This window comes from Delphinus delphis, chromosome 8 (genome assembly GCF_949987515.2).
Source record: "Delphinus delphis chromosome 8, mDelDel1.2, whole genome shotgun sequence".
Taxonomy (NCBI): domain Eukaryota; kingdom Metazoa; phylum Chordata; class Mammalia; order Artiodactyla; family Delphinidae; genus Delphinus; species Delphinus delphis.
In genome coordinates, this window is record NC_082690.1 from 8,709,799 (window position 1) to 8,734,725 (window position 24,927).

A 24,927-nucleotide genomic window follows, 5' to 3' on the forward strand; every position below is an offset into this window, starting at 1 on the left:
GCCACTTACTCCAATTTACTATTAAATATAAAGAATATATGTACTCAAATCCTTCTGTATTTTAATACATCCATAGAGACAAACATTGATCTTAGAAAAATCTACACAATGGTCATCCTGTCCAAGCCACGTCTGTGGGTGTGGTGAGTGTCCTCAGAGGCACCAGTTTCTCTAGACCATAGGGGATCTGATGCTTTTCCAGCCCTGTAGGAGCTATTTGCTTACTTGGAAGGAGAGAAATGGACAGGCAAGCAGGAAGGGCTAAATGGCACTAGACTATTTATTTGCAGATATGAGCAGTCCTGCGGTGTGTGTTTATACAGGAAGACGTTGGATGGGGAAGAAGCAGCAGGGCTGGCCACAACAGTTATCAGCCTGCAACTCCTCATTTCTGGCTACAAACTCTCACACGCCACTTAAACACATTAGCACTCAGCGTCCTTCCCTATATAACTTGGTAATGGTCTGAGCTTCGCCCCACCCCCACCCCCATCCCCCGCCGGGGACCTGTCACATGCTTGTACAAAGACGACAAAGAGGTCCTCTGAGCCATCTGAGGAAGGGACCTCTTCCCCATTCTGAGTTCCAGGGGCTGGCATCTTCCACGGATGGATAGAACATACGGCTGGTTGAGTCCTCTAATGACTTACAAATATCATTCGGAGGTCAGTTTCACTTTGAAAGGAAATACGGAAATCAGGACTCCTTCCTGGGAGGCTGCTCTCTCTTAATCTGTTTTTTATCAGTTTTTTTTCATTCGTGTCCGTTTTCTGTTGAGAAGTACCACACGGCATTTAGTTGTCATGTCTCCTTTGTCCTCTCCAGTATGTGACATTATCTGGCTTTCCTTGTTTTTCATGATTTGGGCAATTTCCAAGCATACCAGTCAGATAGTTTATAGAATGCCCCTCAATTTGGATTTATCTCAAAATTACTCTGGAGTTATGGGTTTGGGGAATGAATATCACAAGAGGTGAAGTGCCCTCTTATCATGTATCAGGGGCAGTATGAGGTCAACATCACTATCACTGGTGATATGAACCTTGTGATATCTTGCAGTTTCTCCTCCTCACAAAGTCACTACCATTCTGTTTCCATACGCTATGCTCGGGAGGGCCAGTCCACACTCAAGAGAGAGGGCAGGGGGAAATAAACTCCACCTCCTGGAGAGGGTATTGACATGAATTGTTTGGAATTTTTTTTTAAGGAAGATTTATCCCTTCACCACCATTTATTTATTTGTACTAGTATGGACTTACGTATATTTGTTTTAGACTCTGGGTTGTAATTCAAGGTTATGTTATTTCTTGTGCAAAGTGTTCCAGGCTTGGTCATTGGGAGCTCTTTCAAGTTGGCTCTGTTTTCTTTTGATATGCTTCAATTTCCCTTCCTCCCATCCATTCCTTCCTTCCCTCCTTCCTCTCTTTCTCTCTCTCTCCCCCTCTACCTCTTTCTTCCTTTATTGCTTTTTAAAACGTTTAGCACTTTCTTGCCTTCTGCCACTACAATATACTTCAAGCTCATCCTGCATTTTCCCTGCCCAGCCCTAGAGCAGGCATTTCTCCAAGGAGCCCTAGTTTCTTTAATTGGAGAATGGCATATAGAGACCAAATCTTCGTATTGAGTGTGCTCCTTGCTGCTGAGGTGTCACTGCTTTTAGGCCATCTCAGCTAACTGAGCTAGAAAATATACGTGCGTATACTAACCCATGTATGCCCACATATCTGTATATGTGTGTGTGATCCATGTATGTGTATATATATAAACATGAGTTAATACTGATGTCTCTGACATGAATCCAGGATCACAGGGTTCATTCTAGCCATCCTCTGCCCCTTACTTATTGGACACTTCTTTCTCAGATGGTTATCTCTCATTATTTTTAATCCATTTACTTATTTGTTCAGCTCTTAACCTCCTTCTAAGTCTCCCTAATCCTTCAGTCTCTCTTGGGATCTTATGTATAATTTCGCAGCACACCATTCACATCTCATTCATAATATTTGGCACAGAGTGACTATGCATTTGATGTCTACCGCTGCTGCCAGGTTCAGTTGCCCTGAAGGCAGGACCATGATGCCTTGCTCTCCATTGTGCACTGTGCAAAGATTTACTGAATCAATCAAAGAGAGAAGTAAGAAGACTAAAGCGACAGCTGCTTTTACACAGGCCCTTCCACTCAGTCCTCATTTGTACTGTTGCCACATTAGACAGATGGAAGCTTTCCTGTTCCACTCTCCAACACTCAATTGCTTCACCCAGTTTTATCATCTTCCTAGCAACTACTATTATCTGCCATCATCTTGATTGTTTTCTGTCTCCCCTACTAGACAGTAAGCTCCACATTGGCAGGGACCTTGCCTGTCTCCTTTATCTAGAACAATATACAACGCAAAGCAGGTACTGCATAAAAATCAGTAAATAGGAATGTTATTAACATTGTTGACTGTCTTACATTGTATCAACACAGATATCAACCAGATGTGTGATTAGTATTGTTATTTTTGAAATGTTTTGGTGACTTTATCACAAATAAAAAACCTTAAACAAAGAAAAAAAAGAAAGAAAAGAAAAATAAATGAAAACCCAAAATAGCCAATGTTAGGCTTCAATAACAAAACAACTTTTAACAGATAAATAGGTTTTGGAGATCAAAGTTGGAGTCATTTACAGCCTGGTTGGGGTTTTCTGACATTTTTCTCTAACGTTTCTCATATTTATTTGCATAACATTGTCTGTGCAAATGGCTGGTGTATGCTCTTTCCCATTTCCCCTCCATCATCTGTCTTTCCCTCCCACAAAACTTATGAAGAAACATAAATCATTCTAAATACAAACTATCTGGAGATTTGTTGGTTGAAGCAAAACAGGAGGTTGTGAGCAAGTGTGCAAAATTCCCGTGTCGATAACTCCAGTCTGTGGTCCTCCACCCATGTCCTCTTTGTCAGTTTCACTTCATTTATCTGTAAATGGCCTCACTTTTAGAATCAAAGCTTATTAATTTGGACATTCTTAAATTCACTTTAAGAAACTTTGGAAACACCCCAAGGTAATGATTGCTTTACCACCATCTGAAGAAATTGTTCACTGCTCTGGAGGTGTACAACCCTGGCCATGCATCAGAACCACCTGAGATACTCATTAAAACACAGGTTCCTGGAAATCACCTCAGTTCTCCAGAGCCTGACTCTACAGAGGGTTCAGCCTTAAGATATAGGCTCTAAGCCCACTCCCCCTGGTAATTCTTATTCCAGCAACGCGGTTTTGGGCTGGGCCAAGTAATATCATATCAGTGTAAACAAGTTTGTAATGGCACTGTTCAAACAATAAGACGATCTATTTTCTAGAGTTGGAATTCTGCTTATTCAAACCTCTAGTCAATTAACTTTTTTCCTCTTTTTATTTTTTATTATTTATGATTGTCAATTTTTAAATATGCCTGTTAAATAAAAAGAAGTCAAACTTACTTTTTACCATGACCCACAGGAAGAAATACATTTTAAATTGCATTCCAGTATACAGTACAAACATACAGATGTGGGCATGTACATAAACCAATAGAAAATTCATAAAATAATATGATAAAGTAAAATGTAATTAATATTATATATGTTGATATGGTCAAATATCAAATAAAACATAGAAATAGCCCCAAATAAATGATACAAGAATAGTCTAGTAAAAACCCATAAATATTGACTTTGTGACCCACTAATGAGATTCAGCCTGTGATGCGAAAAACACCGAACTAACTAGTCACTACCCCAATAGCCCTGTTACCAATACTCAAGAGACATTTCAAGGACTTGAAAAATAACAAAACTGCATTTTTTTTCAATCCAAAATTTAGAAAATGAGCCCCAATTGTGAGGTGCTAGTGGATTTGTGAAACTGCCTTAGCACTTTGGATAAAAGGAAACGTACTAGGTACAATGTTTCACTGTTGACAGGACTACTAACTTAGTCACACTAAAGCCTAACTTAACAGTTCTCTGGTTTCCCACCCTGGTTTCCTTGCTCCTGGTGTACTTTCTCAGTGTGGACCCACGGTTCTCTGCTATTATTCACTCTGTAAGGACCAGAGTAGAACGGCCTCTGACCACACACTTTAGACGTAGGCTGTAATGAACGAATGGTGTTCTCTATTAACGGTCCCTGCACTTGAACTCGGACTTTTCTCATTTGCATCATCTCTGTAAAACAGGCAGCAATAGCCCTTCTGATGTCACCTGTCTCCTCTAGAACTCAGCTTAATTTCTACCTATTCTGCAAAGTCTTGACCAAACAACGTCTGTCCAAACCAACTACCCTGGTCACAAATCTTTGCTTTTCACTTCCCATTCAAACACTATTTTGTGTTCCTGAAGGCTGTTAAGTCCTCATCTGCCTGCTCACTTTTGATTTTTCTGTCTGCCCTCATGCTGTAAAGTTCATGGGATCAGGGATATTAACTTCACTTTGCTAAATAGTATAAATGCTGATAATGATGAGGATACATTAAATTCCTTTCAATTCCTCCTCCAGCACCTGGGGGTGCCCCAAGCTTACAAAAACACTATATACAGAAAACTCTCATTCTTTTAGACTAGAGGAAGGGGGGGAAGAATGATGCATTCTTTAAAATCTGAATGAGATGCAAATAATAAAGAAGTTCAGCTGAATTTCTTTTAAATAGAAAAAAACTAAAATCAGTTTTAAAAATTGGTGTTGAATGTAGGTTCTGAGGGACCTATTTTCACAAAAATAAATGTTATATATCTGGCATTTCACATTTGATTCTAAATCAATTTTAAATGGCAGTTTTTATAAGTAATCATGGAAATAGCTAACTTTGACCAGATGTGTGTTATGGATTGCTTCATTTGAGAGTAACCTACATTGCATTAGAATTATGCCCATTTACAGAAGCCACTGAGATGTCAGGAAGTTACTTGCCCAGAGGGGCACAGCTAATAAATGCTGGGACACAAACTTTAATTTCGGAGCCCTGCCCTTAACCTCACTTTCTAAAACCTTATTATTTTTATTAACTTGCTTTGAAACCTCTGTAAAAATTAAACCTAAGTCCAAACCTTTATCCAAATCTTTAGGAATTCAGAGGGTGATCAAAGGTGGAGAAATACTACCATACCTGCCTGGGGATATTGGAAATAAAGGAATGAACTGCTATGAACAGCTCCATCATTTTGGGCTCTGAAAACAATTCCCCTGTAAACCTTTATTTTCAACTCTTATAAATCTTAGCAGATCAATTCTGCGGGGATGCCGCTCGCTCCCACCTCACTTTGACTCAGTAGAGAGTCATTTCGGAAAGTTTCCGCTGAAACAGAGGTGCCCTTTGTGAGTTACAGGCCTGAGAAAAATTAACGTGTTTTGGTTTGCTTGTTTTGTTTTGTTTTGAAAAAGTCAAGACCTTTTTTCCCCAGCTCCCCATAAGTCACAAATAGCTTTTCTTTCAAAGTTCAACCTTGTCAGGCCGTTAATCCTCCACAAGGAAAAGTGCATGTGATAGGCTTAGAAAGGTTTAGCTTTCAAAGAAGGAAGTTATTAACTTTTACATTCCTGGTTGGCACGTTCTGGATGGCTCTGGAAGTCTCTTGGGGACTAAATACCTGAGGAGCTGCAAGATTGATGCAGCTGGGCAAACCTTTTCCTCTGTGACCCTTTGCTCTAGCCCTGTACTTTCTTTATTAGGAAGAAAGGTGTCCTGATGCAAAAAAAAAAAAAAAAAAGTCATCATAGAGCACAAGACAAGATGGAAAAACGGAGCAAAGTCCCGACAGAACACTCAGGTACTACCAGTCTCTGAGGGGAGTGGTCTCAGCATCTGAGCCCCAACTCACCAGCTCACAGGGGAATACTGTTTGTGTAGGTTGAAGCATGAAATTTAGACCTCAGATATTCTTGGACATATCAAGAAGTTAATAGTACCCTTCAAATTCATTATCCACCAGTAAACTAGATTCCCCAAGGCAGCTTTGGAAAGAAGGTAGAAATAGAATGGGGATTTTAAGTCAAAAGATCTGGCTTTGAATCCCAGCTGCAGTTTAGGCAAATCAGTGCTCCTGAGATGTTTGGTGTTTCCTCACCTATGAAATGGGGATAGTTTGGGGATGCAAACTATTATATACAGAATGGATAAACAACCATATCCTACTGTACAGCACAGGGAACTATATTCAATATCCTGTGATAAACCATAATAGAATAGAACATGAAAAAGAATATATATATATGTATGTGTATATATATATATGTATAACCGAGTCACTTTGCTTTACAGCAGAAATTAACACATTGTAAATCGACTATACTTCAATAAAATAAATTTTTTAAAAAAGAAAAAAAGTTTAAATAAAATGAGGATAATATCCACACTTCTTCAGGTACTTATGAAAAGAGTAATAACTGGCATTTATTGAGTGCTTACTATATGCCAAGCACTGTGCTTTATGTGAGTTTTTTATTTAATCCTCTCAGAAGGCACACACTGTCATTATCTTCATTTTCCAGATGAGGAAGCTGAGGTTTACAGAGATTAGACAACTGTTTGCCAAGAGAACAGAGAAAGTTTCCCAGCTAGTATGGCTCAGAGCCCATTCACCTAGCCATGGAATACTCTGCATCCTAAGGTAACGGGTGTCAGAGCATTCTGTAAATTCTAAAGAGTGGTACAAATGTGGTTATTTGTACTGTCTTTATCCATATATGACATCCTGAGTATAATTCCAGGCTCTCCAAGTGACCTCAAAATAAACCCATGAGAGAAAGAGCAGCCATGAACCCCTGGCAGGTGAGTGTGTGTAATGCAGTGATTCAGACTCGAGCATACTTCAGAATCACCTGGAGGGTTTCCTGAAACACAGATGACTGCGCCCCAAGCCCAGAGCTTCTGCTTCAGTAGACCTGAGGTGGGGTCCGAGAATCTGCATCTCTCACAAGTTCCCAGATGCAGCTGGCGTTGCTGGCCTGGAGCCCACTTTGAGCACCACTGGTGAACGGTTGAAAGCACAGTCTTGAAACCAGAAGTCAGTTTTGCCCCTTGCTGACGGTACCAAGTTTGCTGTCTCAGTCTTCTCGTCCACAAAATGTAAACAATACTGGTATCTACCTTGTAGATTTTCTATGAGGGTAAAATCAGTATAACACACGTACAGGCCTTCGACTCAGACTTGGATCATAGGAAACGCTATACTGGCTGTTGCGTGTGTAGACACCAACACCTTCAGCTCCTCTGAAGCTTTCTGTCTGTCCTTGGAGGGGCTTTACCACCAAACCCTGCAAGAGTTAAATAGACCATGAAAATTTTATGTCTTTTAAAATCTGCAATTTCATTTTTTATCGAAAGGGAAATGAAGTCATACTAACATGTATCTGTCAGGGTCCCAACAGGAAACAGATGGTACACTCAAAATAGGAAAATTCCAGGAGGGTTTATTTACAAAGGGACTGTTTATGATGTGCGGATGTTGGGGAACCACAAGGGATAGTATGGTGACCTGGGGCTTAATAGCGGTTAAGTTGCTATCGCTCCTGGGCCCGAAGGAATGAGGAGGAAAGAGGCAGCTATTGGAACCTGGTGAGAAACAATTCCTCAGTGTTGGCTGCCTTGAAAGCAGTAGTCTCGGATCAAGGAACACAACCAGCTATGTAGGCTTCCTGGGAAGAAGAGAGACCAGGGGATTAATGCTCACTCTCCTCCCAACCTCCATCCCTCCAGGGCTCCCAAATAAGAGCAAAGTTGACTCTGTTTTGTCCAACAGAGACCAAACCCAACTGCAAGACAGATGCATGGGAAATGGGATGAATCCACCAGATGTGTTGACATGAGTATATCAGTTAGTCCTTACTCCAGCCCTATACTCTCCCCATTTTACAGATAAGGAAACAGACTCAAACTAGTACAAGTAACTTGCCCAATGCCATACTGCTTGGAAGTGGCTGGGTATTCAAGCCCAGGCAGTCTTACTCTAGAGCCTGTCTAGTCAACAACTATAGTAGAGGAAGCCTCTGGAGAGAAATAACAGAATTGAAATGCTTACTCTTTGTTAGTATAAAAAATAAATACTGTAAAGGGTGAGTACTATATAGTTGTCAGAGCTAGGGCCCCAGTGACCTCATCTGTCTTGTTAAGTCTAAAAATAAAAATAAAAGGAGACAAACTTACCTGTTACACTGCGATTACACATTGGTAAAATATGCATATGGCCATTGATAATGTCGGCTATAATACAACAGTAGAATGATGGATGCTTTCCTTTTTATTTCCTTCCTTTTCTGAAGTTCAGTAATACGGCCAGATTGAACTTACATCTTTTTAGCATAAAGGCAATCAAATAAAATTTTTAAAAATAAAGTAAAATGAAGGGCGAACCAGACAATCTCCAAGTTCCCTTGAGTGTTTTATCAGCCTACAATCTCGATGTCAATCTCTTTATCTCTCCTCCTTTAATATTAAGGCAATCTTACACTTATGAATAAAGGTCCATAGAGTCCACACCAAGCCTGCAGACATCATGCTTTATGAAAACTGGGGTGATGGGGGTGAAAGAAGAGAAGTATCTCAAAATTGCCATGAAGTCCTCCAGAGCAGAAACTTTTTTGTGTGTGTGTGTTTTTTTTTTTACCCTCTAGCTGCATCTGATTCAACTTCTGTAACATTTCTATGACTTTTGGAAAGATCACAGAGATTTAGAGCAGTGCTGGGCAGAACCAATATGGGGAGGTATCTGCTTTTGAGGGATCCCTGTGGAAGTTCTCACTAGAGTCTTCGTTCTTGAAATGAGAGTTGGTGTGTCCCAGGATGGGCATCTTGCTTGGTATGTGGACATTGGTGGCAATGGGGAAAAAACCTGAGAAGTGAGAGTAGGATATCTCGGAGATGCCCCTGAAGAGTCTCCTCCAGGCTGTGGATCATCTTCCACAGGTATCTCCCTACAGGTGGGTCACAGAAAGTCACCCCAGTGCTTCTCCCCTGAAACAAAATTGCCCCATAAAGACAACATAGAAGGTCAAGTTTCTGCATTTCTGATTGTGATGCCAAGTTTCATAGTCACAAATAGGGGAGGCTAACACAAGACTAACTATCAGTTCTTAATACAGAGACGACATCTTCTTCCTTATGTTCTCACTTGTCCACCATCCATGTCTAAAATGGTTTAGCTCTATCCTAAGCAAAGAGATTATCTAATCTATCCAATCACCCAATTTCTACTCAGCATCTCTTCGAGGTCACTGAGTCAATGATCTCTCATTGACCTTTTGCTTTGTAACTCTTCTCAAACCAAGTTTATATAAGAACAGCAAACTCAGGACTTCTCTGGCGGTCCAGCGGTTAAGAATCTGCCTTCCAGTGCAGGGCATGTGGGTTCGATCCCTGTTTGGGGAACTAAGATCCCACGTGCTGTGGGGCAACTAAGCCTGCACACTGTAGAGCCCGAGTGCCACAACTAGAGAGAAGCCCGTGCGCCGCAATGAAAGATCTCACGTGCCACAACGAAGAGCCTGCGTGCTGCAACTAAGACCTGACGCAGCCAAATCAATTAATTAATTAATTTTTAAACAAAGAACAGCGAATTCGCTCTCAGCAGGCAAAGGGAGTGCCCTCTATTTATTAAAGCTCTGAGGAGTTCCCAACATAAGACTTTGTATTGGGGACAGATAGAGGTGAATAGACAGAAAAACTAATAAATCTTAAATTTCAGGGCCTCTCACTTGCAAGACCCCATTCCTAGGCCCTAAAACTGATGTTATGATTGTAATTTTGCATTCTTCTTTTTGAAGAGAGTCCCCCAAATTGTATACATTTCAGACATCGCAAAACCTAGATCCACCTTGTGTGTAAATGTAAAGCTTTCAGATTATTTCAAGCTCTAGAATTCACCTAGGTTTAAATCACAAAGCCAGGGATATGTTTTCCTCTACCTCTCCTCACTACCTCACAGCTAGTCAATACCTAGAAGGAGAGGAACTTGGTGCCTGAACAGTTGAGAACTGAAGGGTGCCCACACTAAGGGACTGTACTTCAGTAATGAGGTGGGAAATAGGTTCAGGATGAGGGACAGTGACAGGACAGAATGAGGACAGAGCAGAGCTGTCTGCGAGGCACCTGGCTGAGCACAGGGACGGAGTCCAGCAGGGTGGTTGAGACAGCATGCTTTGGGTATCCAAGGGCTTTCCTCCCTACCAAGCCTGTGATGTTGAACCTCACAACTCAAACACTGTGAGCCTCAGTTTCCTCATTTATGAAATAAGAATGGTAATACCTATCCCTTGAGATATCTATGAAGACAAAATGGGATAATACCTGTAAAATGCCCAGTGTGTAGTCTGGTCCATCATAACTGCTCTGTAGACAATAGCTACTTCCCTTACCACTAAACCAGAAAAAATAATAATGATGATAAGCAGATCATCTCAGTGAAATGTGATGTACAACGTGATGCTTTACTTAACATCTCATATTACTCCTTTGCCCCAACCTTCTCGTGTCTTTTAACAGTACATCATTATAACCACTATAATTTTAAAAATCTTATAAATGGGAAAATATGTCATGGAATTAAGAACAGATACGGAAAATGACTTGTTCAAGTTGGCATAACAATGAATTATAAAGCAAGAATTGTGAAATATTCCTAGGGAGCCCAAATAGTTCCTGGTGTCAATAAAATTTATTTCAACTTATATTTATTGAGCACTTACTATATAATAGGCATTTTGCTTGATACTATGGGGGAGTCAAAGATAAGAGAGATTCTCTACTTTCAGAAAGCTTGGGATAAACCAGAGCAGATTTCCCAAAATGAACTGTTTCCATAGAATACTAGTAGTCAATAAGTGTTATGTGAAAAATTGTTCTATGGACAAATCAATTTCAGAAGCTTCAGGTTAAACAGTTTTCTCGACTCTACAACTTCTTAGAGTCTTTATAATGATGATTTTCTTTACAAAGCTCTCGGTGGGGGGCGGGGGTGGAATTGTCTGCAGCACTTTCCAAACTTATTTAACCATAGAACTCTTGACTACTGTAGAATCCCATGAGTCTAGTGTTCCTGGAATATACGGAGGGAAATACTGGATTAGGGAATTAGAGACCTGCAACTAATCTACAAGTGGCTCTAAGACAGATTGAGGGGCTTCAACATATTATACAAGCTGGATGGAGAGAGCAGCTGTCTTAGTTAGTGAGATTCTGGAAAGGCTTCCAGGGGAGGTATGGTTTGTGATGGTCCTTAAGGGCTGGATCAAATGTTGTATGATGGATACACAGACAAGAGAATTTCAGGTGGCAAGACTAGTGCAAACCGGGAAAGAAGTGAGGCCCAAAGTCTGGAATGATGGATTGGCTTCATTGAATTAGCTCATAAAATGTCTGTAGATATTAATGCATATATGTGGAATCTAGAAAAATGGTACAGATGAACCTATTTGCAGGGCAGGAATAGAGACGTAGACATAGAGAACGGACACGTGGACCCAGGGTGGGTAAGGGAGGGTGGGATGAATTGGGAGATTAGGATTGACATATATACACTACCCTGTGTAAAATAGATAGCCAGCGGGAACCTGGCGTATAGCACAGGGAGCTCAGCTCGGTGCTCTGTGATGACCTAGATGGGTGGGATGGGGGAGGGGGTAGAGAGGTCCGAGACGGAGGGGATATAGATATACACATAGCTGATTCACTTCATTGTACAGCAGAAACATTGTAAAGCAACATTGTAAAGCAATTATACTCCCAATTAAAAACAAAATGTCTGTAGATGATGCAAGGGAAAAAAGTCAGAGAGACTGGGTGGAGACTTGTTATGGAGTAGCGCGAAAACCACAGCAAAAAAGTCCTTGGAAGTGACGGAACTGAGACTGATCTGCACTCCCAGAAGAATATTCTGGCAAAATGTGCAGCCTGCATTGGAGTGGGGAAAGTTAAGACGTAGGGAGACCAGACAAAGGTTATCTCATTAAGCTCAGCAAGAAGTAATATGTTCTGAACTAAGGCGGCAACAACTAAAAGGCTGGGACTGAAACATTTCTGAGATAAGATCTAGGCGATTTGACAGCTTTTGTGTGTTTCATCACATCGAGTAACATCTTTTTATAGTCATAAATGGTCAAGTTGTGTGTACTGAATTTACAAGATTGAACTCAGCTTATGTGATTCTCAACATGGCGTGAGCTATGAGAACATGAGCAAGTTGCTAATGGACAGGTATGTAAATTCTCACAACAGAAGACTTCACTGGCAAGAATTGGTGACACCGGATGTGACCAGATCATGACAAACTATTCTGATCAGCCAAAAGGTGATTGCTGGGTGAAACTGACCAGGAGGCAGAGCTGAAATCCCACATGCATTTCTTTTCCTTGACTCTTAGGGCTACCAGTATCCATGTGGGTCCCTGAAACACCACTCACTTAGAATTCAAGATTCTGCAAACCTGAAACCATATTTAAAATTGTTCCGCCCGCAGTACACAAACAGACCCTCAGAGCAGTTAAAGCCCAGGGCCTCTGCTTTCTTGCAGACTAACTGGCCAACGTACAGCCTGTGACGTTGTGAGTCTAACTGCTCAGGGAGCAGCAGGCTCTCTAGGCCTCCTGACCTGGACCCACCACACAAAGTGTGGCCATCCCCGCCGTCTCTGGTGAGTACATGTGCACAGAGGCCTGTGCTCCATCCGTCAGATCCACACCCTGGTCATCCAACCTCTGAGAGGCAGATGTTTCCCTTAATTGCTGAAGATTAAAATTGCGAACCAAAAAATGAAAACACCTCCCCCAGGCAACAATAGCCAATCAAATCACAGGCTCTGGGAAGAAAGATGATGATGGTGTCCTCCCCTCTCTGAGTGAGTGAATTGCCTCCCCTGAGTTCCTTTGGCCACACGGAGGCTAGACAGTCTGTCCTTAGGGACTTGGTGCTATTCATCCTCTCACTTAGTCAAAAAAACCTATCATTTACTGTCCCCATGCAAAGCACTGTGCTAGGCACAGTGAGAGAGATTCAAGAGTAAAGAGATTCAAGTGTGGAAGACACCTCATCCCAATGAGAAAAATCAGGAAAGTCATCTTTGAGCCTCATTTGAAGACCAGGAAGGATTTGAACAGGCAAAGATGAAAACCAGGGCATTCTTTGGGAGAGAAATTGTCTAAGTAAGAAAACATTAGGCCAATAATTAAAAGCTATGTTTGGGTCTTTGGGTAAGCCAGACTGAAGGCATTGTAGAGCAATTATATGCATTTTATGACTGAATTATGTGAATAGATGAATAGATGGATCTTGGATTATTTGCATGACTGATATAACAGTAATAACCCTTTTGTATTTTATGGAAAATGTGCACAATCTAAAAAGGCTTCAAAGAATTAACTTCGTCGCAGAACAATGTGCAAAATCCAATTCGAATTTAAAACACACACATACACACACAAATTCTAATTGCCCTAGAAGAGGAAAGAATTGATTTATCAGCAATTGTTCCTAATTAGACAAGTCCACTCAATTGTCTGGCTACCCAGCTGGCAGATGCAATCTTTACACATCTACACTTGGCAAAAATGAACTACAGTTTATTTTCAATTTCCAGGTTTGTTTTGGACATATACGTCCCCCTTTGGATATAATGAGATACAATCCGAATGATGAATATCAGTTGATTAATGTATACAGGGCTCCAGTTTAATAACTGTTTAAGGAAAAAATATTTGGCTATTGTTAAATCTTAATAAATGTTTTAAAAATAAATTGGCTTGTATTAACAGCTGGCTATTAGCTTTCATACTTATTATGTACTAACGTAGTGCTTTAGATTTAATACCGTATTTATCATTGTTTATTTTCACAGTTATTGCTTCGACCTAATACTGTTGCTTCGACCTAATACTGTATTTTTATTCCTCCAGATTCTCAGAGTTCTTTTCTAACGTTAACAATGACTTCTCTCTTTTTCTAAACTTCTGATGACCTCCACCCAAACACAGGTGCACCACCAGCTTCACTCAAGTGCCTACCTACTCAAATGAAGACTCTGTTTCCAGAATTTTCCAGACTCTTGTCTTTCTAGGTCATGTTTTTGACTAGGTTTCCATTTCAATGAAGTTTTGGAACTTAGTGCAACCTATGACTCCTGGGGATGAAGAGCACCTGTTGAAAAGACTCTCCATAGTGTGAATTCCTCTTCTGTCCTCTTATCCTAATGTAGGGATTGAAGAGTACATTTAATGAGAAAGAACCTGAGGTGTCACAGCAGAAGGAAGGGTCCACAGTGCATGTGACACTAGATCCAATGATGGTAGGGCCCAGCCTCCCGCTGGAGCATCTTTTCCACTTGAACCCCTGGAACAGGTCTCGGATCCTTTAAGAGCCTCCCGTGAGAATTCAATAATTGTCTCTGTGGAAAGTACGAGTTCCCCCTAGTGCAGCGTGATAATCATGGATAATAATAGCTCTTTCCAAGATAATCCTTAGGCAGAAGCAAAATCCAAAGGAAAATGTTGTTCAGAGTCAAAACATGAGACCTGGATCTGTCTTCTATTTAGCTCTCTAAATACATTGAGTGTTTCTTTTGTCACTGCTGTTGGCATAATGTATTAGTATTACTATTCCGCTGTTATTCTCTTAATGCCTATATTTTTGTCTCTTTATTTCCTGCCAAGCCTTCATTCAATGGACCTACTGCCCACTTTTAACCCTTACTTATCTGTCAACCAGATTACAGTTCTAAGCCTCTCCACTTTTACTACCAAGAGTCAGGACCAAACTTTAGGGATATTTCTAGAAACAATATCCTAGTGTGAATGGAGTAGATCCAGGTTTCTAAATTGCCCTGATTTTCACTCCACTGTGGTTGGACTGATTAGGGATGGAATTTCTTTTAGGCAAAATCCCCATCATATTTGTTAAGTCATTTTCACGGTATAAGAAAAAGTTGAACTTTATATGTCTATAGGCAAGAGCCCTCAGAGCAACTTCCAGTGTTGTTCTGATTATAACTCACTGTGAAGGCTCATCTTATGCGTCCACTTGCCTGGGGTGAGGATGCCCAGATAGCTGATGAAAGTTGTTTCTGGATACATCTGTGAAGGTGTTTCCAGAAGAGGTGAGCACTTGAATCAGTTCACTGGATAAAGACCTGCCCTCCTCAGTGTGGGTACCATCCAACCTACTGTGGACCCGAGTAGAACAAAAGTGCTGTGGAAGGGTGAAATTTCTCTCTCCCTTCTGGAGCTAGGATGACCATCTTCTCCTGCCCTTGAGCATGAAGCTCCTTGCAATTTAATTGGAAGAGATATGGAAGTTTTGTCAGAAGATTGTTCCAACAGAGAATGACTCACCATGCAGTTCACATTCATGGCTGTTAGTGGTACCACAGCACTGCATGGAAGATCGGGCACCCCATCCTGAAGACCCATGCCCTCTCCATTTCTGCATACCAAGTTCCCCCTATTCTCTCAGGTGCCAGAGCTACCCATAGCTCAGTAAGTCAAGCCCCATCACTGGGAACTTGAACTAAGCTTCTAAGACCCTGGATATTATATCACCCACAAGTTCATGCTTTGCTTCTTTTCAATTTATGGGACAAACCAGATTCATAATTCTATTTTAAAATATCATAAGGCATATTGTTTCATTTTCCTTCTTTAGAGTGTAATTATTCCTAATTCCACAATTACTTTGCAAAGTGACAGTGTAGTGATTAAGAATGCTTGCTTTTAGAAAATTTTTCTTATCACCAAACTCTATAAAAATTTAACTTCCTCCCAAAATTATGACGTTGTTGGGTAGTTTTTATTAGACAATTTTGGGACTTGAAAGTTCTTTGTGACTAGTTCTCTCATATTCCAGCACATATATAATTATAATTAATTGCTTCTCTGCACATTTCCTTTTTCTCTGGAAGGAAAGAAACAGTTTTGGGGAAAATAAGAACAGTAGGAAAGGCAGGGAGGGGCCCTTTTCTTTGTTAATTGTATGGTGCTAACTGCCTGTCTGGTATACAGTCAGCATTTCAAAAGTGCGTCTTTTCAAGTGGTGTTTCTGAACAGCTGAAATACGCTATGAGACACAGGCCAGGATAAAAGGCTAGGGCAGTACATGGCTTCAAACCAGCAGCCAGTCTATGTCTGTCTCACACACGCATACACACGCTCACACACACAGACTGGGAACTGGACTCCCCCAGAGTCTGTTGTTCTGCTGAATGACATGTACTTTGTAAGCATATGAATTGGCAAAACTATGCTCTTCACCTTCTCTGAATCCCAAGTGAGGTCTGAACCCAAAGTGAAGAAAAACCTAGGAAAACCTAGTAGCCTCATCACTCAGGACATGTCTCCCAGGGACCCCATCATTGATCATGTAGGCTCATGGTTTGGGAAATCAAGCTGCAGTTCTCAGGAGCCTCACCCTAATGTGAGCCTGGGAACGAGGATGAGAGATAAGGTTCAGATGCCCAAAGAGCTTACGGCCATCATAAGAAGAGACTTTCCTGGTCATTAGTTTTCTCCCATTACCACAGCTCAGTCAGCCTCTTTTTGGGGACCATTGCTACAAGTAAAGAAGAGAACAATACGCCCTTTTATCCAACCGTAGTGGAAGGCTGATAGAAAAAAATACATAGTCTGGCATTTGATGGAGACCAGAAAGATACATAATCCCTCATACGTGGGTCTCTTAATTATCCGAGGGTCAATGAAGTCTACCTAACCTTCCCTTCATTATTTCTGACTTCGGACAATGGAATTGGAAACTGAAAGCTGGCTGAAGGGCAGGGAGCAGATTCTCAGACTATTTCCAGGAGGAAGTGCCAGAAAGAGCTTGTGAAACTTCCGTTCTAGCAAACCCAAGAGGTGGGGATAATAATAGCTCAGTACTCTGTGTGCGAGTGTGTGGGTGGGTGTGTGTTTCTCAAATGCGCTAAGTGCTTCCTAGATATGAGCTCATGCAGTTTCATGGCTCCCTGGTGAGTCAGGTGAAAAGCTCTGATGTCTATTTTGCATGCGCTGAACCTCAGAGAAAGTCCCAAGTACTGAGGGACTTGTTTCCATTGATATGCTAAGATCGGATGGGCAAATATGGACTACGTCCCTACTGTGTGCCTCGAATGGTTCTGAGTGCAATAGACACACCCGGAAAGTGGGAGATACAGCCTTTCTTCGTGAAGATCTAGCACTTTGAGATCAGGAACTAAATCAATACACACAGGAAAAGAGGGCAACATGGCCCGTGGGGAGAGCCGGGCAGCGGCTAAAAGTGCAGCTGAAATCCCCACATTTCGCATCTCAGGGCATCCTTGATGGGAGACTGTTGTAGACCTTTGGGCAATGCTACAGATACATCATTTGGGATGTGTTGGTCGCTGTAGAAAACTGCCATCATGGCTTCAACTGGAGGAAGACTTCGGTGGTTTTGTTTTTGAGACTCTGGATCTGTTCTCAAGACTTGATCCGCCTTGTAGTCCTCCAGCCCAAACAGCACAAGGACAAATGCACGTCCTAGAAATGCTGATGGCCCCTCAGAGATGCAGTCGGAGCCCCTAGATGCTCTGGGTGGGACAGCTGATTGGCCTGCCGTGGGGAGGGTGCACTCCTTCCCGTGAACTTGCGGCCGCGGTTCTTCCATTAACGAGCCCGTGGGTCAAACCGAGAGGCAGAGGTGGACTGGGACCCCCGCACCGCCCTGGCCTCCCGCCTGAGGGTTGCGGAGGGGAGCCTGGAGGGTCCGGCTGGGCAGGGAGAGGCGTTCCCCCCTGTCTCTCTGTCAAAAATAAAATAATAATAATAATAATAATGTTGAGGCTGAAAAGCCCATTATGGCTGGAGGGCGAAAGTAACATTTTCATTCTAAAGTCTATATGAGACATCTTCCCATAGAAAATGATGAACTTGCACATCGGGAAGTGCAAAGACTATTTAATCAAAGCCTTTAAGAAGATCAAACTTAATCACGAGATGTTAAAAAAATATACAAAAGCAGATAAGAAGAGGTTTTGGCTGCGTGACCAGAATCTGAAAATCAGAAAAGAGCCCTTTAGGTCCTTCCACGGCAAGGGAAATATGTCATTTTTTTTTTCTTGCTCAGCAATCCAATTTACTCACCCCACTGGTACGAGATGGGACTTAAATAGCATGGCCAGTCAGACAGCCTTGGAGACCCGCAATGCTCTGCCAGGGTCTTGTTCTCCATGTGGTCCTTCCTAACTGTCCCCGTTTTCTTATTTTGATTCATCTTAGGCACGGTTTTTAAAAGAAAGAGAGATAGTAGAAACGTTCCACAAGATACGAATGAGTAGGTGCTATAGAAGGAATAAACAAGGTCAGAGAAGGAGATGGGGTTTGGGGTTCCCTCTTGCTGACCCCAAGAAAGGCCTGAGGGTTCAGATCTTCACTCTTAAGACTAGACCAGGACCAGCTCCGCTGAGGGCCCCATGCAGACAGTGGGATGCAGGAACACAAAGAAAGCCCGTAGAGAAAATGCGGGTGGAAACAACACCGTGAGGGCTAGATCAAGGACTGAGGATAGGCCAAGATTTTTTTTTTCCATCATGCCACACAGCTTGTGGGATCTTAGTTCCCCGACCAGGGATTGAACCCGGGCCACGGCAGTGAAAGCACTCAGTCCTAACCATTAGGCCCCCAGGGAATTCCCAAGGTCAAGATTTTAATGCAGTTTTGATGTGTACTTTTGTCGATTCAAAATGAAGTGCACTGGGCCCAGTGTACACGGGGAAATAGTAACACCAAGAGCTACCACTGAGCATTTTCCAAAACAGGCATTTTGCCCAGAGTCAGAAAGGTGAAGTCACTTGATGAATTGAAGTAAGTCATAGCTAGAAAATGCCAGACCTGGAATCCACCTCAGATCAGCATAATTACAGAAGCTTTGCTCTTTTACTTGCTGAATAATTCCCAATTCTTTTCAAATATAAAAACCTTTTTTTATACATACCTCTCCCCCAAAAGAAAAATTCTAGAAATTTTACAGAAACGTTGCACTTTCACGTGTACAGTCTGCAGGCGATACTTGGTATGCACTGACATTCAGAGGCCCTGAGCAATCCCTTTACAGCCCCAGAGAATCCCTTTTCAGGCCTCATCTCAAAGAACTTACTATCGAAACCATTCTGAGGAAAGCAAACGTGAGCGGTGGGCAAGGATTCACACATTTGGGCTCCTACTTCCCTAGTGAAAACGGAAAGAGGTCAACTAGCAAGTAGGCTACAGGAGGTGGCAGCAGCCTCCAGCCCCCCTGGCAGCCCCTCAAGCCTCTTACACTTTTGTAATATCTTCTTCCTCCCACATGTTTGCCAGATGACTGCTTTCCTGCTGTTTTCTCTCCAGGCTCCCTTGATTAAGATGGCACTGTTATCTAATCAGATTCTACCTGTAAGAAAATCACAGGGTAATCTCCCAGGTCCCTCACAGCCTGCTAGGAATGGTTCCGGGTACAGTTTGATGGACCGGGCAGACACATGAAACACACAAACACACACACAAATACAATGAGGTATCAGTGCATGAAACACACACACATAAAACACAATGAGATCTCAGCGCATGTAAGGAATATATATATACACATGTATATACATAAGATATATATTAATAGTACTAATTATTATAGCATAAAAATGTGCAGATGTAGCTAGAGGATGGGACAAAATAGAGGAATGGTCGCCGTATGAAGTTATTTAAAGAGGTTTTATGTATGGAAGGAAATGAATTAAAAGCAGATTTTGAACAGAGGAGAGAGAAAATCAAACGAACACTCTCACGATAAGAAGTAATCATTAAGTAGTAATGAATCAGGGAGAATATAGAATATGAGTTTTGGTATGTCTACAATGTAGCCGAGGATAAATAATCCACATTAAAAAAGAAAAACTAAAGCAAACACAATAAGGCATATAAAATGCCACTGCTGTTTTGCTCTCTCCATGACCTCCCAGGGGAAGGACTGCTCTAGGAAGGAAAAAAAATCCCAGGACGAAGGCTGGGCTTCTCTTCCTTGGCTTCTATCCTGGCTTCTTCTGAGCCCAGGCAGGCCCAGGAGAACCCAGCAAGAGACACGCAGGGCACACACTTCTGTCCCAACATCGCTTTGACTCCTACTTGGTAAAGGATAAAAGGTGAAAATAAGAGATTGTATAATGTCTGCATGTGCCTTTGTCTCTCTCTTGTTCAAACCTGTCACCTCCAAAGAAGGAAGTAAAAACAGGAAACAAGGAGCCTTTCAAAGGGGAGCAGTGCTGCATTCTGTGATGCACCTGGTACCTGGACTCCCCTCCCAGAAGGATATGGCCTTCTGCAACTTTGGGATAGCTATTTCCATGCTTGTTAGAGCAACTCTATAATCAGCAAATACATCTGAGGGCTCCAGGCTTTAAGCAGCCTCCCACTACTTTGGTGAAATTGCCTTTAATCTTCTCATATCACATATACATAATCGGAGACGCTTAGGGATTATGGATCCAAATCCTACAGGAAGCCACTGGGACTCTGGTGACCAGAGCAGGGGTTTTTGGATGCCAGGATATTTAGACGGTTATCTCCATAGATTGTCTCTCTACTTTCTCATCTCAGTAGCTGGATGTGGCTTGGGGACAGAAGTCTACCCAGGTTTACTGAACACCCCTCCTCACTAAACTCTTCCACATTCACGATCTCACTTAATCCTTACAACAAACCTTCAGGGTAGACAGCTTTATTATTATCGTTACTTTATCAAGGAGGAAACTACCTTGCCTAAATTCAAACAGCCAAAGGGGTTTGGGTCAAGGGCAGATGAGCCTGATCCCCACCCCAGACTTTGCACCACAGTGTGCTGGAGGCAAGAACACTTATCCCAGACACAGATAGAACGAAGGGAGGCATGCTCTTTGGAAAGTACTTTGGAAAAGGACTGTGTAGATAGTGCAGGTGTGATAAGTCAAGCATCCAGCAGATGTCGGCTCACGTTGTAAAACCAAAACTGGTCCTGGTGCTGCGGGTGTGGGGCAGAGCAGCGAGGCTGGCTCCAGCCATGTCCTGGGGACGTGGTGATGCCCTGCTGGGCACACGGATACCCATCTACCCATCGGGCCAAAGCCCTAGTTCCTTTGGCCTTCAGCAGAATAGCAAAGCAGGAAAGCTTGACCTTGGTGTGCCCTTCTGTCCATCTCAATACCCCTTTTTTCTCTGCAGTCCTCCCTCCCCACCAATGATTTAAAGATACATCCCCAGTAACATCTTCATTGGGTGATCTTTTCATCAACATTTTACTTAGTTAGTGGTGCCTGGCCTTTGTTTGTGCTCTCCTCCTAACCTTGGATCTTTTCTTCATCCTTTTCTCTATTCTCCCTTTTCCTTTCTGTAATAGTCCCTTACTTCCTGCTCTAATTTCTCATCTATTTTTCACTCCTGAGATAGCAAAGAGAACAAAAGAATGAGAATGGAAGAGATACTTTGCATCTCCCTGAATGATTCATTATTTGATTTTTTTTTCATTACATTCTTTGAATGAGCTTCATAAGATCTATGGTAACTAGATACCCCATTTGTGTCAAATGCTCTTTTGATATTTTGGCACTGACTAAATAAGCATTTCAGAGCATCTTCATTTCCCTTTCTCTGTTTCACAAGTCTGATGGTTGGGTTTCCAGCTAAAGAGAGGAGAAGAAAGGAAAGAGAGAAAAGATTTGCAGAAAGGCAAGACACTCAGAGAGCCAGCCCTTGTCCATTGCCAAAGGACTATTCAGGCCTTTGCATTCCTTTGAGCAAGAGGGAAGTGATCAGGGAAGAAGTTTGGAACATGCCACCCCAAAATATGCCACTTTGACATGTTGATTATTTTGAGATGAAGGCACTTGAGAAACAGTAAGTACTGGAAGGGCCCTCTTCCCTCCCCTTTTCTACTGTTAAATAACCAAAAAAAAAAAACAGTAATTTAAAAATTTCAAGATCTAATTGGCTTTGTTGAATGATTCATAAATAGGGCAGCATCCCATCTAGCAAGTAAAGAGGAGTTCCAAGGAGTTATACAAAATGGAAGAGGCTTTTATAGGCAGAAGGGGGAAGAGAGTGGGTTGTTTCAGCCTTAGGTAGCCTACCTACAGGGGATGGAAGGGAGCTATGTGGCAAATTTCCTCACTGGTACTGACCAGAAAATCCCAGACTGACTTGTTAAGACTACACTCCTGGGGGAAGTTGTGACTGCAGTTACATTAGGTATTAAATCTTTGTTTGCTGACATGGGGCTTAGCACAAGTGACTCCACATTGGGCCTGTCATTTCCTTTTTGAAACTATCTAAAAGCAGGTCATAAAATTTCCTGTGAAAAATGTGCCCACTCTGGACTAGGAAGGAAAGAACATTCTTATCACCAGAGACTGGGAGTCAGCACCAAAATGGACCCATACAACCAGATCTACCAAAATAATCCTGATCTTTCCTTATATCCCCCATATAGTTCCTAGTCATTTTCTCACAATTTACCACCCCTAGAAGCTTAACCCCCTTTTCCTTTGTCTTGTCACTTCCCCACAAATTTATCTTTCCTTGTTAAAAATGTATATAAGCTCTCAGTCCTAGCCTCTTTTTTGGATCTTCAGTTTTCCTATGAAGGCTCCCATGTGCATGAAAAAAAAAATTAAATAAAATGTGTATGCTTTTCTTCTGTTAAACTGTCTTTTGTCGGTTCAATCCATAAGCCCCAGCCACAGAACTAAGAGGGTAGAGGAAATTCTTTGTTCTCCCCTACAACATCAATTCATTGTTCTGTATACACACACACACACACACACACACACACACACTTCATTTTCTCTGGGAATGTCAGGGTTGGAAATGTACAAAATCTGTAGACCACCCATTCATTTTGGAGCTGCAGAAACTAAGAGCCAGAGGAGCAAAGTGACTTGATTAAGGTCATAAAATCTGTTCCTCTTTAAACTGGGACTAGAATCCAAGCATCCTGACTCCCATTTTACAGTGTTCTTTCCACTGACCCACCTAGAAATGGAGCTAAAAATCTTTCTGCCTTTCCCTATAGTATTCATTTGGGGCTCTATTTTCCATGAACTTGTCTGAAGTCTTCTTAAAGCTATCTGGTTTCAGTGTTATGCTCCCAAGGAAGAGCCTGAAGCCATAGGGACAGAGGAAGGTGGGACCAGGAAGGGTTTTATTTGTGTCCTGTCTCAGATTCATGACCTCTTTCCTCCTGAGAGAGTCATAGGCCTTACCACTTAGGAAAGCGGTCTAGAGGCGAAGGACTTTGTTTTGGGGAGGGGCCTCATGGCAAGCTGTTAAATTTCCCCAGAAATGAGTTATCCTTCTTCCCACAGGTAGAGGTTGGCAGCTGACAGAGATAGAAAGGGTAATCTGTTCTGACTCTGTCTTGGACACCTGTCTAGATCTCCCACTACAGCCATCAGTGAGCTTAGAGTTGGAGTAGCTAGTCAGTGGATGTCTCAGCTGGGCCCCCACTTGCATCAAAACTTTCATTAACCCCTGGCAGATGGACATGGGGCCAAACTACACAAGAAGCTCCTAAATATTATAAAGATAGCCAGTGAAAAGCAGCCAGTTATCTCTAGCACAAGATCATGGGAGAGTCAGGAATAGGACCCAAGGGTCCAGATTTCCAGGCAACAGGGCAAGCTCAGCTTTGTTCTTCGCCTCATTTTGTTTTCTTTGCCTCGGCCAGCTGCTCAGAACTGAGATATTTTTCAAATGTCTCTTGAAAATCAGAAGTTGGGAAAGGTCTTCTTTTTAATGATCTTGGCCCCCTCCTGTTAATTTCCCAGCAACGGGGCCTTTCATTTTACTTGGGGTTCAATATAAAAGGGCTTGGTTATGGTGGAGAAAGATAGAGGAAGAAGATGATGCAGGGCTTGTGGCTGGATTCTTTCCCTTCAAACTTGGAAGATATCAGCTGCTTGGGGGATTTGCATAATTAGAGGAGCCTATGGATGCAAGGAAACTGGGGTGACCAGGGCTGAGGGAGTCTGAGGGGTGGGGGGAAGAGTCAGGTGGGGAGTGCTCCAGTGAAGAGAGATGGGTTCCTTTCTTCTTATGGAAATAATCATTTCAACTTTGCTCTGTCTTCTCTGTGACCATTTAGAGGAAGGAGGGCTCCCAATCTGCATTTAAATGAAATGATTTCAGGAAGCACAGAATAGAGTGTAGGCTTTTCATCCTCCCATCCAGGAGAAGGCCTTAGATGCATTAAAATTGACGGTTGCTCTTTGGAAAAGCAAAGGGCAGTTCCCACCCACTTCCAGTGCCCTGACAGGCCACGGGCTTCTGTGGTTTGGTTTCAGGGATGGAGAAGGTCCTTTGCTCAAAGGAAGGGTCGAATGTTGTCTGAAATTCCACCATTGAATTGAATGGAACTTCCTCCCCTGTCGCTTTCATCTGTTTTTAAACTACAGATATCCCAGAAGAGGTAAAGCTCTAAGTGATTATCAGTCGTTTACATCTAGGGATGACTGGGGTCTTTGATAAGAGGTTTCCAGTCCTTTAACAAATATCTGAAAAGCGACTGTTGCCAGGCAGGTGCTGTGCTGGTCCCCGGGAACGAGGCTGGGCATGGCCGAAAGAAATCCCCAGTCAGAGGGTGGTTTTGCTGCTCAGGACGGGGTGAGAGGGCACCCTGTGGAGAGAGAATTTAAGCTCAGTGGAAGGGAGGGTGGTGCAAGAAAAAGGAAGCCGGGGAGCCTTGACCATGCACGTGTATAACATTTTTATGATTTTCCTTTCTTGTCCTAGGCTGGTCCTGTCTCTCATAAATGGCTCCTTGCTTGACTTCCAGGATAGGAGGCACCTGCCCTTATCCTGCTATCACTGAAGGGAGAGCCAGGGGCCAGGAAGGAACTATTTCCATAAACCAGGATGTCATTTTCTAAGTCTCCTCCACCCCAAACCCCCAGGGCGGCTTTGTCGCTGCTG